The following is a 15,130-nucleotide window of genomic DNA, read 5'->3' on the forward strand; positions in this document are numbered from 1 at the left end:
AATTTGGACTTCATCAGCTTATAGTTGGCATTAAAAGCCACAGAATTAGAGGAAGTCAACCCAGGGAGAGCCCAAGAGAACTGGAGATCTACAGGAGCAAGCACAGGAAATGGACTCACCAGCGAGAAAGAAAGAAATCCAACAGATTGTCATAATAGGAAGATAAGAAGAAAGTATTTCAAAAAGTGGTCAGTTGAGTCTAATGAAGCCGACAGGCTGAAGAGGGAGGAGTGAGAACACTGGATTTAGCAAGACGGATATCATTAAGGAGCTTGCTAAGACCAGTTTCTGTAGTGGTAAAAGAATGTCCAATTGGTGTGGGCGAGAAGAGAATCAAAGAGAAAGTAAAATAAATCAATATTAACAGCTCATTCAAGGAGTTTTTGATACATGTAGGGTAGCAGAGAAATAAGACTGTAGATATAAGGAGCCATGGAATCAAGGGAACTGCGGTGTTTTGGTTTTAAATTGAGTCATGTAAAAACATGTTTATATGCCAGTAAGAATAATCTTGTAGTGAAGGATACAGCAGCAACACAATACAAAGAAAGGGATACTAACTGCAGTAGGCTAGAGGGGATAGAATCTAGAACACAGTGGAGGGGCTGAGAGCTTAGAATGTCACAGGAATACTTTCATTTTAACAACAACAGAGTGTGTGGATACCATAACAGGTTAGCATTTGTGATAATGAGAAGATGGGATACTTCTAATTGCATCTGACTGTATCTAATATCCCATTATGGTAGAAAGCAAGCTGACAATGAGAGTTGGCACTGGAGGTCTGAGAAGTAACACATGGGAAAAAGTCATCTTAGAGACTAGAAAAGCAAGTTTGCTACGGAAGTGTTGTAGAATAGGATTGTCTCTAGTGTTGAGTGCCCATCTGAGACGAGCAGTCCTAAAATTAAAGTGAGAACAGACACACAGATGTGAATTTTCCCTAGCTACCTTCTGTTGTTTGGGTGCAAGCAGCAAGTAGGCAGGTGGTTGGGGTTTTGTCAGATAAGTGACACATTATGAGATTAGAGGAGCAAGGGTGTTTGAAAAGTGATTTTAGCACTAACTGGGCCATGGAAATGAGAACATGAGGAAAGTAACAGAGAAAACTAAAGCGACAGCACCTATGAATTGGAGGTCTCTGTGGCACTAAAGGACAGAAGGAATAGGGGAATCCAACTAAGTGGTATGGATCAAAGGATAGTATGCTTGATATCAAGATTTTAGAGGTGAGTAATTAGTAGGGAAAAAATGTTGTCCATTTCTGAGCAATGGACAAATCATTTTCTGAGCACCCTATGATGGCTGGTATAGGTTAAATACCAGGGATACAATGGTAAAATACTACCACTGCAATTATAGAGCTTATTATCCAGGGACAGAAGTAAGATGTCTTGACAGATAAAGCCCATGTTCTTCACTTGTACTCTACAATATCTTTACAATACTACCAAGATATAACTGCAGAAAATTATAAGGGATATTTAGCATTCTATAAAACAGCATTTGAAACAATGCAGCCTTACAAAGAAATTTAGAATAGTAAATATTTACAATCATAACTGTAACAGAACACCCAATATCAGAATTGAATGTGATTTCACCAAAGTAGTAATCTTGATTGTACTAATATTCTAATTAAGTAAAACTGTTTCAACCTCTTCTAAAACTTAATAGTCACAATGTATCAGTTGTGATTTATTACTGCTTTAAACATTCATTTCACAGATAAAATACTTTGCATAAATATTTCAGGGGCTCCTAAAATAATCTGATTCATTCAACTAAAATTTGAGTACCTACCACAGACCAGATACTGGGTAACCTAGTAAGGGTACAAGTAAGGGTAAAACATGAGCACAGATAATTCAGATTAGGACTTGAAACAATTTAAATGTCCATTAGTAAGTGGCTTGTAATTTATTGTACATACAGTGGAATACTACTGCTGCTGCTGCTCCTACAACTACTAATAGCAGCTAATGTTAAGTGCTTATCATGTGCCAGGCACTGTTCTAAACATTTTACTTGTATTAACTTTGTTAATCCTCACAATAATGCTCTAAGGTGGGTACTTTTATAAACTACATTTTATAAATGAGGAAACTGAGGCATAGAAAGGTTAAATTCCGAAAAACCACGGAGCTAGTAAGCAACAGAGTAAGAACACAAACTTATGTGGTCTCACTCCCCAGAGGCTTTTCTAACATTTATTCTGAAAAAAATTCAGATTACAAAAATAGTAAAGAGAAGTCCCATATTCCCTTCACCCATACTCCCCAAATGATAACATTAAACCACATTTACATGATAATTCTCTATTTTTCTTCCCTGAAACCTTTGAGACTAGGTTGCAGACTATGATACCCCTTTATCTGTAAATGTCAGTGTGATTTTATAAAAACAAAAATCATTCTCTTACAAAACCACAGTACAATTATCAAATCAGGAAACTGATGTCTCTTTAATCTGGAACATTTCTTTTGTCCTTGTCTTTCATGCCCTGACATTTTAGAATAGTACAAGCCAAAGTTATTTTGTGTATGTCCCTCAATATGGGTTTGTCTTATGTTTTTCCAAAATTCAAATCAATTTAATATTTGATAGGATATTTGACCAGAATAACACAGAAGTGATGCTGTGTCCTTCTTAGATCACTGAATCTGGAGACACATGGTATTGACTTATCCCATTACTGGTGGTTAATTCTGGCCACTTGGCTAAGATACTAAGTGTCTACACTGTAACCTTATCATTTTCCCTTTTGTAATTAATAAATGTCTTGTGGGATGATACATTGAGGCTAGGTACAAATCCTGTGTCTCATTACACTTTTGTCTACTAGTCTGATCATCCTTTGATGATTCATGCCAGAAATAGTTCTTCAAAATCTATATCCTCAACACAATGCAATGCAAATAAAAACAATGAGGTAGATCTACCTACATGTGCTGGTATGTGCAGAAATCTATTCTCTATAATCTGTGGGAAAATGCAAGTTGCAAACAGTCTACATAATTCCATCATGTTAAGTAAAATACACATGGGTACATATCATCAAAAACACTTGGAAAGATATACGTCAAATGGATAATAGTGTTTACTCTTTGCCAGACAAGCCAAGAACTTATATAGTTTCATTTATTTACTGTTGTATTAGAAATATGCTCAGCTGCAAGTAAGAGAAAAATCCAACTACACTGACTTAAGTGATACAGATTTACAGCATGCCAAATAACATGAACATTAGAATATTAGAAAGTAATCTTTCTTTCGGCTCCACTATCCTAGGCTTTTAGATTTTTACATCTGTCACTTCATGTTCACAAAATGAAGCAGTATCTCCAAACATCACATCCATATTCAAGCTGGTATACTACTAAGAGTAAGAGGGAATGCTATAATAATTACACCAGGACAAAAGGTGTCAGGCAGGACTGTTCTATGCAGACCAGCATGTACAGACTTCTGTCACTAGCTGTGACAGAAGAACATGCTAAAGAACAACAGAGAACAAAACTGAAGTCTGGGGAAGTCAGGAGATTGGGATCCAAGTTTAAAGATAAGTAAGACTCTGCCCTAAAAGGGTAAGGAGAAGAGAAAAGGCCTAAGAGTCAGAAGCAACATCCTGTGCACAAGCATGGGATAATGAAAGAGAATAATATATAGGACCAGCTGAAGAATAAAATGCCAGGGGAGAAGAAAAAGGTATACAGCCATACCTTATTTTACTGTATTTTACTTTATTTCACTTTGCAGATACTGCATTTTTTTTAAAATAAACTGAAGGTTTGTGGCAACCCTGCATTGTCAGATGATGGTTAGCATTTTTTAGCAATAAAGTATTTCTTAATTAAGGTACGTACATTGTTTTTTTAGACATAATGTTGTTTCACTTAACAGACTACACTATAGTAAACATAACTTTAACATACACTGGGAAACCAAAAAATTCGTGTGACTCGTTTTATCGCAATATTTGCTTTATTGTGGTGGCCTGGAACCATACCTACCATATCTCCGAGGTACACCTGTAATAAATACCACAATGAAGTATCACCTCACACCCATAAGAATGGTGATCATCAAAAAGACAAAGGATAACAAATGCTGGCTAGGATGTGGAGAAAAGGGAACGCTTGTGCACTGTTAGTGGGACTGTAAACTGGTTCAATCACTGCGGAGAACAGTGTGGAGGTTACCCAAAAAATTAAAATTAGAACTACCAGCAATCCCATTAATGGGTATATGTATATCCAAAGGAAATGAAAACAGGTAACCAAAGAGACATGCACTCTAATGTTTACTGCAGCATTATTCACAATAGCCAAGGTATGGAAACAACCTAAGCGTCCATCAATGAATGAATGGATAAAGAAGATGTATATTTATACAATGAATATATGCAGCCATAAGAAAAAAAGGAAATTCTGCCATTTGCAGCAACATTAATGGACCCTGAGGACATTATGCTAAGTCAGACAGAGAAAGACAAATACTGTACGATCTCTCTCATATGTGGAATCTAAAAAAACCAAAATCGTAAAAGCAGAGAGTAAAATGGTGTTTACCAGGGGCTAGGGGTGGGGGAATTGGGGAGATGTTGTTTAAGGGTACAGACTTGCAACTATTAGATTAGTAAGTCCTAGAAACCTAATACACAGTACAGTGATTACAGACAACAAAACTATTATAAACATTAAACTTGCTAACAGACTCCATTTTAATTGTTCCCAACACTAGAAGAAATGACAATTATGTAACACAACAGAGGTGTTAGCTAATGCTACTATGGCAATCATTTTGCAATATAAATGCATCAAATCAATATGCCATACTGCTTAAACTTATACAATGTCATATGCCATATAACTCAATAAAAAAATTAAGAAGTAATAAAAAATGAGTAATAAAATTGGGGCCAGATGATAAAAAGAGATACTCTAAGAGTTTTGAATTTTATCATGTAGGCAGTAGAAACAATGGACTTTTGGTTAAATGTGGTATTTCCACTACACCTCTTGAAATCATCAGTAAAGGGATGAAAAGTTTGAATTCCAAAGAACAAAGAAGACAAAGAGAATGGAAGACAACATTCAAGACACATAAAGCAATTTTTGGAAGATGCCAAGTAATTGGACAAGAGAAGCCACCGCAATGAGAAGCCTGCAGACAGCAACGAAAAGTAGCCCCTGCTCGCCGCAACTAGAGAAAGCCCGTGCACAGCAACAAAGACCCAATGCAGCCAAATATAAAATAAATTTTAAAAAAAAATGTGGGGCTAGAGGAATAAGAAGCTGGATGTCTAAGAAAGGAGCTCTTAGACTCCCATCCTCACTCTGCACAGCAAAGTTATATGCCCATCATTTTATTCCCAGCGCTTGCCACAATGTCCAGCATATGCTAATGAAATCAATAAACAGATAGTACAAATTAAGGATAGGCAAATTTTTTCTTAAAGGGCCAGATTATATATATTTTATGCTTTGCAGACCAAGTGGCAAAACAGAGAATACTGGGGCTTCCCTGGTGGCGCAGTGGTTGAGAGTCCGCCTGCCGATGCAGGGGACATGGGTTCGTGCCTCGGTCCAGGAAGATCCCACATGCCGCGGAGCGGCTAAGCCTGTGGGCCATGGCCGCTGAGCCTGCGCGTCCAGAGCCTGTGCCCCACAACGGGAGAGGCCACAACAGTGAGAGGCCCACGTACCACAAAAAAAAAAAAAAAAAAAAAAAAAACTGAGTAGGCACTTATATAACTATATAAATGTAACCATTTAAAAGGAAAAAAAATATTCTTAGCTCAAGGACCATAAAAGACACAGGGAGCAGGGCTGGTCTGCAGGCTGTAGTTTGCCAAGGACTTCCTGAGGGTTTAGATGCAGGGTACGGGAGAAAGAGAAGAGTTAAGGATGATGCCCAGGTTTTTGGTCTGCGCAACTAGAAGAATGGAGTTCCATTTGCTGAGATTGAGAAGACTACAGAAGAAAGAAGTTGGAAGGGGAAAACCAGCAGCTTCATTTTGGAAATGTTATGTGTGACATCTAGTGAGAATGTAGAACAGGCAGCAGCGTATATGAATATGACATTTAGGGAACAAGCCTAGGTTAAGAATATAAATTTGGCCTCATTAGCAGAGACAGAATTTAAAAATATGAAACTGCATGAGATCATCAGAGTATAGACAAAGAAGTGTAAAGACTGAGCCTGAGTCACACCAATGTTTAGAGCTGCGTGCCACATAACTACCGAGCACTTGAAATGAGACTAGTTCAAACTGGGATGTGCTGTAAGTATAAAATACATACCAGATTGAGAATATTCAGTAGAAAAAAAAGAATTCAAAACATTTCTTTAATATTTTTCCCCCAAAATATCTGGACCAATTTATTCTCTCTCCAACAGTGAAAAGAAGTATCCATTTTAGGGACTTCCCTGGTGGTCCAGTGGCTAAGACTCCGTGCTCCCAATGCAGGGGGCCTGGGTTTGATCCCTGGTCAGGAACTAGATCCCGCATGCCACAACTAAAAGATCCTGCGTGCCAAAACTAAGACCCGGCACAGCCAAATAAATAAATAAAGATTAAAAGAAAAAAGAACTGTCCATTTTATTGCTCTGCTGCAAGCTTCAGGTTGTCTCAAATTTATACCCATTTATTTCACAGGCCAAAAAAATGGTACCTAGTTTTAACATGCATTTTTGGATCATTAGTGAGTTGTTTAAAAAAATTCTTTTCCCGTAATTTTGTAAGCCATATGCATTTCCTGTTTTGTAAATTGTCTCTTCCCCCACTTCTAAGGTCCAGTGGCAGGCAGAGAATACCCTACAATTAGTGTCTTGCCCAGCTTTCCATAGAAGTGGGTAGTAATACTAAATAAAAACCAGATGTGATAGTACTATGGATTGGTATCCTCCACACAGGATACCCTATGCAGCTAGAGTCATTAATATTTTTAAACTGATTATATATTGAAGTATTATTTTAGATATATTGGGCTAAATAAATAAAATGTTATTAAAATTAACTTTACCCATGGTTACTAGAACATTTTAAATTATGTATGTGGCTTGCATTATATTCCTATTGGATACTGCTGGTTTAGAGAATGAGACGACAAACAAGAACAACCAGTGAGATGAGAAACCAGGGATAAAGGACGTATTAAATGCCAAGAAAATAATTTGTTTCAAAGATGGCGTGATTAACTATGTCAAAATCTTCTGATAGGTCAAGTTTAAGACCAAACATTAACCACTGGGTTTAGCAACACTGAGATTTTTGATGACCATAATGTCACAATTTTGGTGGAACACGTGTTCAAAGCCTGACTGGAGTGGATTCAACAGAGAAAAGAGGAGAGAACCAGAGACAGTGAGTACAAACACCTGTTAAGGATACTGGCTGAAAAGAACTGAGATATGGGCAGAAGCTGAAGGACAAGACTATGCCATGAAATGGTATTTTTGAGATTGAGTAACATGAATAAAGCATGTTTGTATGCTGAAAGGAATGATCCAGTAGAGCAGCAAATTCATTACTCAAGGGATAAAGGTGAGAATGGGTAGACCAATGTCTTTGAATATAAGACTGAGTATGGAATCTAAGGCACAAGCAGAAGGGATCACTCTTAGGAGCAGAGAAAGTTCATCTACATAACAGAAGGGCAGCAGAAAAGAGGTCACATATGCAGGTAGGTGGGAAGACTGCTTCTGTTTATTCAGTGCAATAGAAAGGTAGGTCATTTGCTTCAAGTGAGGATGGTCAAAGTGTAAGAAGTTTGAGGGGAGTGGAGTGAATGAACTAGGGAAATGTAATGATTGCTAGGGAGCAGAGGGCCTACGTGCAGTTACTGGTGATGAAATGGTAGTAGGACCAATCAGTGGAAATGCAATTTTTTCCAGTCACACTGAGATGTGCAGGTTTAAGGGCAGAGTAGGCAAAGGGTTAGATTCAACTAGAATTGAGGTATAACAAGGCAAGAGAGGAAGGGAGCTGAAAGTATATGCAAGGGAATGACTGTAATAAAGGATGATGATACTTAAATTTGGAAAAGAGGGTCAAGAGGTTAATAACAATGAAACGATGATATAAATAAACTGAAGTCCAAATAAGAGTGAAGAACTCTAGGAATCAGAACACAAGTAATTTAGAAATAGAGGTGGTGGTCTAAGAACAGGATGCTTTAAACTTCAAAGATCATTAAGGGGTTTCAAAGACTAATCTAAGGTATGGTCATTAAAAAGAGAAATCCTAAATGCTTCTAAAGAGAAAACATGAGTCGCATGTAAAGAATCAGGATGCTAACACTGGGATTACAAATCAGCCTTCAAAATGCTGAGGAAGTTATTTTCCAGCCTAGAAATCCATTACAGCCAAACTATCAATCAGGTGTGAGGGCAGGGAAGACATTTTCAGACATGCAAGGTCTCAAAGAAAAATTGCCTCCCTGTCTCCCCGAAGAAACTGGAGACACTGCACAAAGTAATAAACTAAGAACAATAAAGGCACGAGATTCAGGTAACTAGGGATCTAACAAAAAGAGAGGGAAATGGAATTCCCAGGAGAATGGTGCAGAGAAACCTGGGATGACAGCTGTGCAGTGGGCCTAGAAAGCAACTGACCCAGCCTGAAGCTAGAGAACAAAGAAGTTCAAGAAGAGCATTTCAAAACAAAAATTATAAATTACCTGATATATATATATATATATATATATATATATATATATAAATAGATAGATATAGATATATAGATGTTTATATACACGATGATATATACAGATTACCTGATGTGTTTAAAAATAATGGGAAAGGAAGAATTAAGGAAAAGTACACATAAAACTAAGCAAACCAAAAAGAAGAGGTAGTTATTAACTTCAAGAAAAAAAAATTCGTATGAGGAAAAAAAAGAATACACTACTCTGGGTCATCTGTCATTAATACATATACAATCACAATAATGTCAGAATTGAATGATTTAACCACAAAGTGAATTACTATTTGGAGTGAGGAGGAGGTAATGTATAAATGCTAAACATATGCTAAAAATGTGCTGCTATACTATAGCTAAAAACTGATAAACCCTTAAACCCAGAAACTAGAATATAAGCCTATTATACAGAAACATAGAAGTAGACAGTAGAAAAAGGTACAAAAATTGACTACTATTATGAATGGATAAGGAAAGAGCAGAGCACTATAATTTTTTCATTGTAAGTCTTGCGGGCTATTCGATTTTATATACTATGTACAAGTATTATTACTTTTATTAAAATACACACCCTAGTGAAAACTGTCAAATAGCAAAACTGAACATGACCAGATTACCTTTAAGAAGATAAATGATGGTCAAGTGGAGAATGGACTAGAGGGAAAAGACTAGGCCAGAAAGTAGAGTTCAGAAACTCTCACAGGAGCCTAACCTAAAGCTGACAGAGGCATGAACTAAAGCAGGAACAATGAGAGGGAAGAAAAAACAGTGCCCAGATTCAAGGCACTTTCAAGGTAAAAGGATCTGGATGTTGGAGGTTAAAAAAAGTAATAAAAGGGCCTCCCTGGTGGCGCAGTGGTTAAGAGTCCGCCTGCCGATGCAGGGGATACGGGTTCGTGCCCCGGTCTGGGAGGATCCCATATGCCGCGGAGCGGCTGGGCCCGTGAGCCATGGCCGCTGGGCCAGCGCATCCGGAGCCTGTGCTCCGCAACGGGAGAGGCCACAACAGTGAGAGGCCCGCATACCGCAAAAAAAAAAAAAAAAAAAAAAAAGTAATCAAAGATAACACTAAAGACACTATTTTACAAGATACAGAATCCAAGAGGAAAAGCCATCTGATGGGGGAACTATGGTTCCCATTTGCACGTGAGCAAGATATCGAGAAAGAAACATCTTTAGGCAACTGAAAACGTCTCCAGTTCAGGAGTAAAAAAAAGCAGAGACAAAATACATAATCATTTAGGAACTTCTGAAGCATCCATTTCAAACAAGCAAATAATTTAAGTCGTTCTTATTTATTCATTACCAGCCTCTTATGGATTTTACTAGGAGATCAATTTTTTTTTAAATTATTAAAGCTGAGACAAATTTATCTGGAAAATCTGAAAAGTTTAGCAAAACAGAAAAAATATCATCTTTCCAGCCTAGGAGCTAACTTTTGTTTATGTTTCTTTTCAGTTTTATTTTTACATAATTGATTACATTGTGTGCTGCCTTCTTAATCTTTTAAAGTATGCCTTTCTCCATGATATTAAATACTTTGTCATCACTATATATTCATTACATGTAATCAATTATGTGTAATAAATTAACCATAATTTATTTCAACCATAACACTAATGGTGGCATTTTGATTGATACCAATTTTCACTATTAAAAACACTGATTAATGTATTTGGGCATAAAGCGTCCACATTTCTAATAATTTCTTTAAGGCTGAGTTCTAGAGGTGAACTAACTAGTTTAAATGGTGTCAATATGTTTAAGACTCTTGATATATACATTGCTAAACTGTTTTCCAAAACAGCTATGCTAATGCATACCCCCAACTAGTAAAAAAAAAAAAAAAAAGGGCCAACATATTACATCCTTACCAACATTGAATATTCTCGTTTTTAAAACTTTGTAGATGAAAAGTGAACTAATTATTATTTTGTTTTTCTTGGATTACACTGAGCCTAAATTTTTTAAATATTATGGCCATTTGATAACCTTCGTCTATGAATGAGCTATTTTTATTTTACTGTGCATTTATTCATTCGGGTTTTAGTGTTATGCTTTATTTGAATGGGATCTTAATACACAAAAATTGTTTATTTTGTTGTCTATATTTTTCCTAAGAATTTTTTCTATCAGTTTTCTTCCTATTAGTCCTTTCCTTTAGGATTTCTCCCATCTCTTAGTAAGTCCTTCGTCCAGAGACTATATAGAAATTTGATTGATTACTTCTATCATAAAAAAATTTTTTTAGTTTATTTAAAAAGAAAGGAATACACACATATAATAAAAATTCCAGTAGTACAAACAAGTATATACCCTGACCCTCAAATACCCTAGTTATCTTCTTGTGTATGAAGACTTAACTACCTATCTCTTTAGAAAAAAGAAAACAAAAACAGTAGCAAGCTACACATGCTTTTCTACACCTGACTTATTTTACATTAATTTAGAGATCTAATCTCATCTGTGTAAGTAAGCCTACCTCCTCCTTTGTAAATGTTACACAACACTTACTTGGCTGTATGAGTGTAGTGTCATTTAATGAGTCTCCTACTGATGGACATTAGTTTCCAGACTTTAGTTACTACAATTAATGTTCTTGTACGTAGACCTTTGGGGATAAGCACAAATATATTTATAGGCTAAATTCCTAAAAGTGAAACTGCTGAAACAAGACATGCATTTTAAGTCATAGATACTACCAAACTGCTCTTTTAAAAAGTTGTATGAATTTACACTCCCATCAAAAAATGTATGAATCTTGCTTATAATGGAATCCTGTCCTAACTAATAAATGTGGAGGGAGTGCTAGAGTTCAAAATCATTGTTTTGCAGCCAACACAGTCAAGATTAGTCCAAGCAAGTACCAGGAATGGATACTAAACATACAGGGAGAGACTTTAATGAGCAGGATATTTATATGATCTTAAAGTGTTTCCCTATAGATTGCTTATTATGTATGCAAGGTTAGATATAGTAACCATATGGGAATGTAAACTGGTGCAGCCACTATGGAAAACAGTATGGAGGTTCCTCAAAAAACTAGAGTTGCCATATGATCCTGTAATTCCACTCCTGGGCATATATCTAGACAAAACTATAACCCCAATGTTCATTGCAGCACTATTTACAATAGCCAAGATATGGAAACAACCTAAATGTCCATCGACAGATGAATGCATAAAGAAGATATGGTATATATACAGTTGGATACTACTCAGGCATAAAAATGAAATAATGTCATTTGCAACAACATGGATGGACCTAGAGATTATCATACTAAGTGAAGTAAGTCAGAAAGAGAAAGACAAATACCATATGGTATCACTTATATGTGGAATCTAAAATATGACAAATGAACTTATCTATGAAAGAGAAACAGACTCACAGACATAGAGAACACACTTGTGGTTGCCAAGAGGAAGAGGGGGTAGGCAAGGGATGGATTGGGAGTGTAGGATTAGCAGATGCAAACTATTATATATAGGATGGATAAACAACAAAGTCCTACTGTATAGCACAGGAACTATATTCAATATCCTGTGATAAACCATAATGGAAAGAAATATGAAAAAGAATGTGTATATATGTATAGCTGAATGTATATATATGTATAACTGAATCACTATGATGTACAGTAGAAATTAACACAACAACGTAAATCAACTATACTTCAGTAAAATAAATTTTTTTTAAGAAGTAACCATATAGCAATGAGAAAACCTTGATGGGGTGATAAAATCACATCACCATTGAGGGGCAGATGGACACTGTATGCCTCAGATGTGATACCATAAGAAGGCCACATCATCACTCACATAATATGCCAGCCAGGACTGCATAATATAAATCTAATCATGAAGAAAGAGCAGACAAACCCCAAGTGAGGAACATTCTATTAAAAAAGGGAAAGCAGGAGAGGGCTGCATTTTCCAAAAATATCACTGTCATTAGAGACAAAAGGATAAGGAACTGTTGTAGATTAAAGGACACTAAAGAGATATGCAGCTAAATGAAGGACATGATCCTAGACTGGATCCCATACCGTAGGGGAAGATAAGAAGGACATTACTGAGTCAACTGATAGAAATGGAACATGGATAAAGGATTGGTATTATAGATTTATTGAGGTTGATAACTGTGCTGTAGTTGTGTATGAGAGTGCCGTTTTCCTTACAAGGTGCATACTGATGTGTCTCAGGGAAGAAGATCATAATGTACACAACTTACTCTGCAATGATTCAGAAAAAAAATACATATATACATACATGCATGAGAGAAAAACTGAAAGAGCAAATGAGATAATAGGTTACTAGCAGGTGAATCTGGGTGTCCTTTGTGCTGTTACTGTAACTGCTGTTATTTGGAAAATATTTCCAAATAAACTTTCTTTCTTTCTTTTTTTTTTTTTTTTTTTTGCAGTACGTGGGCCTCTCTCACTGTTGTGGCCTCTCCCGTTGCGAAGCACAGGCTCCAGACGCGCAGGCTCAGTGGCCATGGCTCACGGGCCCAGCCGCTCCACGGCATGTGGGATCTTCCCGGACCAGGGCACGAACCCGTGACCCCTGCATTGGCAGGCGGACTCTCAACCACTGCGCCACCAGGGAAGCCCAATAAACTTTTTTTTTTTAAAGATTAAAAAGAGGGAAACAATGACTATTCATACCCTACACACACACACACACACACACACACACACACACACAGAGCATGTGAGTGCCTGTTACAGGTAGAACATGGTATCTCACAGTTTTAATTTGCAGTTCTAAAGAGAGGTTAAGCATCTTATGTTTAACGGTCATTTTATTTCCATAAACTGTCTTCCGATTTTTAAATAACTTTTTACACTTAAAATATTTTTTCTATCTACAATTTACTTTGATGTTGTTATAAACTGAATGTTTGTGTCCCCCCCGACTCCCAAATTCATATGTGAAATTCTAATGCCCAATGTGATAGTATTTGGAGGTGAGGCCTTTGGGAGGAACCCACAGAGTTGTTCAACAAAAAGTCGCAAGGCTTAAAAAAATAAAAAATAAAAAAGAGGGGGAACCTATAGATCGAGACTTAAGACATATCAATCAACTGCAGTAAACAGACTGAATGTGTCCCGTCAAATTTTATATGTTGAAACATAACCTTCAATGTGATGGTACTGGGAGATGGAGCCTTCAGGAGGTGATCAGGTCATGAGGCTGGGGCCCTCATACATGGGATTAGTGTCCTTATAAAAAAGACTCCAGAGAGCTCCCCACCCCTCCTTCTGCCATGTGAGGCCACAGTGCAAAGATGAACCAGGAAGCAGGCCCTCACCAGGCACCAAATCTGCTGTTGCCTTGATCTTACACTTCTTAGTTTCCAAACTATGGGAAATAAATTATTGTTTATAAGCTACCCAGTCTATGGTATGCTGTTATGGCAGCCTAAATGGACTAAGGCAGATGTAAAATGCTGATGAAGTAATTTTCAAGAGTACTAACTAATTGTTCCAGTATTATTTGGTAAAAAAATCCTTTCTCTGTCCCACTGATTTTTTATGTCTTTCTGGGTATACTTTGAGAATGTACTTAGAATAATTTGTATGACTCTTCTCACTTTTTAACTCAAACTAATCTTTTAAAAAATTCCATCCAAATGGATAAGACTTTCCATAATGACATCCATATTAATTCAAATATGTAGCTAAATAACCAATGAGTGTATAAGAAGTACACAGTATTTCAAAAACAACTCATAAGCCACACATTCAAATGTGAAAATCACATTAGGCATATATTTCATTATTCTCATATACATAATATAAATTTAGAAAAGCTTTACACTGAACCATTGCTGGAGCCTAAGATATTTATTCTGTATCAGTAACAGTGTGAAAAAAAAAACCCAGTTTCAACAAAGGAAAGAATTAAACAAAAATAATTACTTATCAATAGTTTCAAATGCTATCACATCTCTCCTTAAAATATCAGTATCTGAAATCTTTTTTTTATGATAAAGAGAAAAAAATCTTTCTGTGTCTAAAATGCACAACACTTCCTCAGGATGAGGTACTTAGTACTAAGTGGAAGAAAACGTTTATATTCTAAATTATTCTTCATAACTTTGTTTTCCTTAGCTCCCTCTTATCCAAAGACTGAAATTAACTTCTGTGTTATAATTTATAAGAGACCTGAGGGACGAGGCTATCTCTTCTATTTTCTTTGTGAATCCCCACAACATCCAAAATAAAGTACGTCTGTACATAACGGATATTCAATGAATGGTACTGACAAAAGGAACACACATGAAGATGAAGGTCCTTTCTTGGAGAAAACTGGATTATTATAGCCAATATATTGGTAAACATCAACAGCATATTACTTTAAAAAGCTATTTTTAACTATAAATGTTGACAAAAAAATACATATCACACAATCATTTAAATAC

The 15,130-nt window shown here is 36.4% G+C and overlaps 1 protein-coding gene across 3 annotated transcripts in view; it reads right to left on the reverse strand.

Annotated features, from left to right (window-relative positions):
• The window catches only part of NAA35 (N-alpha-acetyltransferase 35, NatC auxiliary subunit), a 98,179-nt gene that overhangs the window by 61,196 nt on the left and 21,853 nt on the right, over window positions 1–15,130 (reverse strand). The gene's annotated exons all lie outside the window — the stretch shown is intronic.

Source organism: Mesoplodon densirostris, chromosome 6, assembly GCF_025265405.1.
Source record: "Mesoplodon densirostris isolate mMesDen1 chromosome 6, mMesDen1 primary haplotype, whole genome shotgun sequence".
Classification (NCBI taxonomy): Eukaryota; Metazoa; Chordata; class Mammalia; order Artiodactyla; family Ziphiidae; genus Mesoplodon; species Mesoplodon densirostris.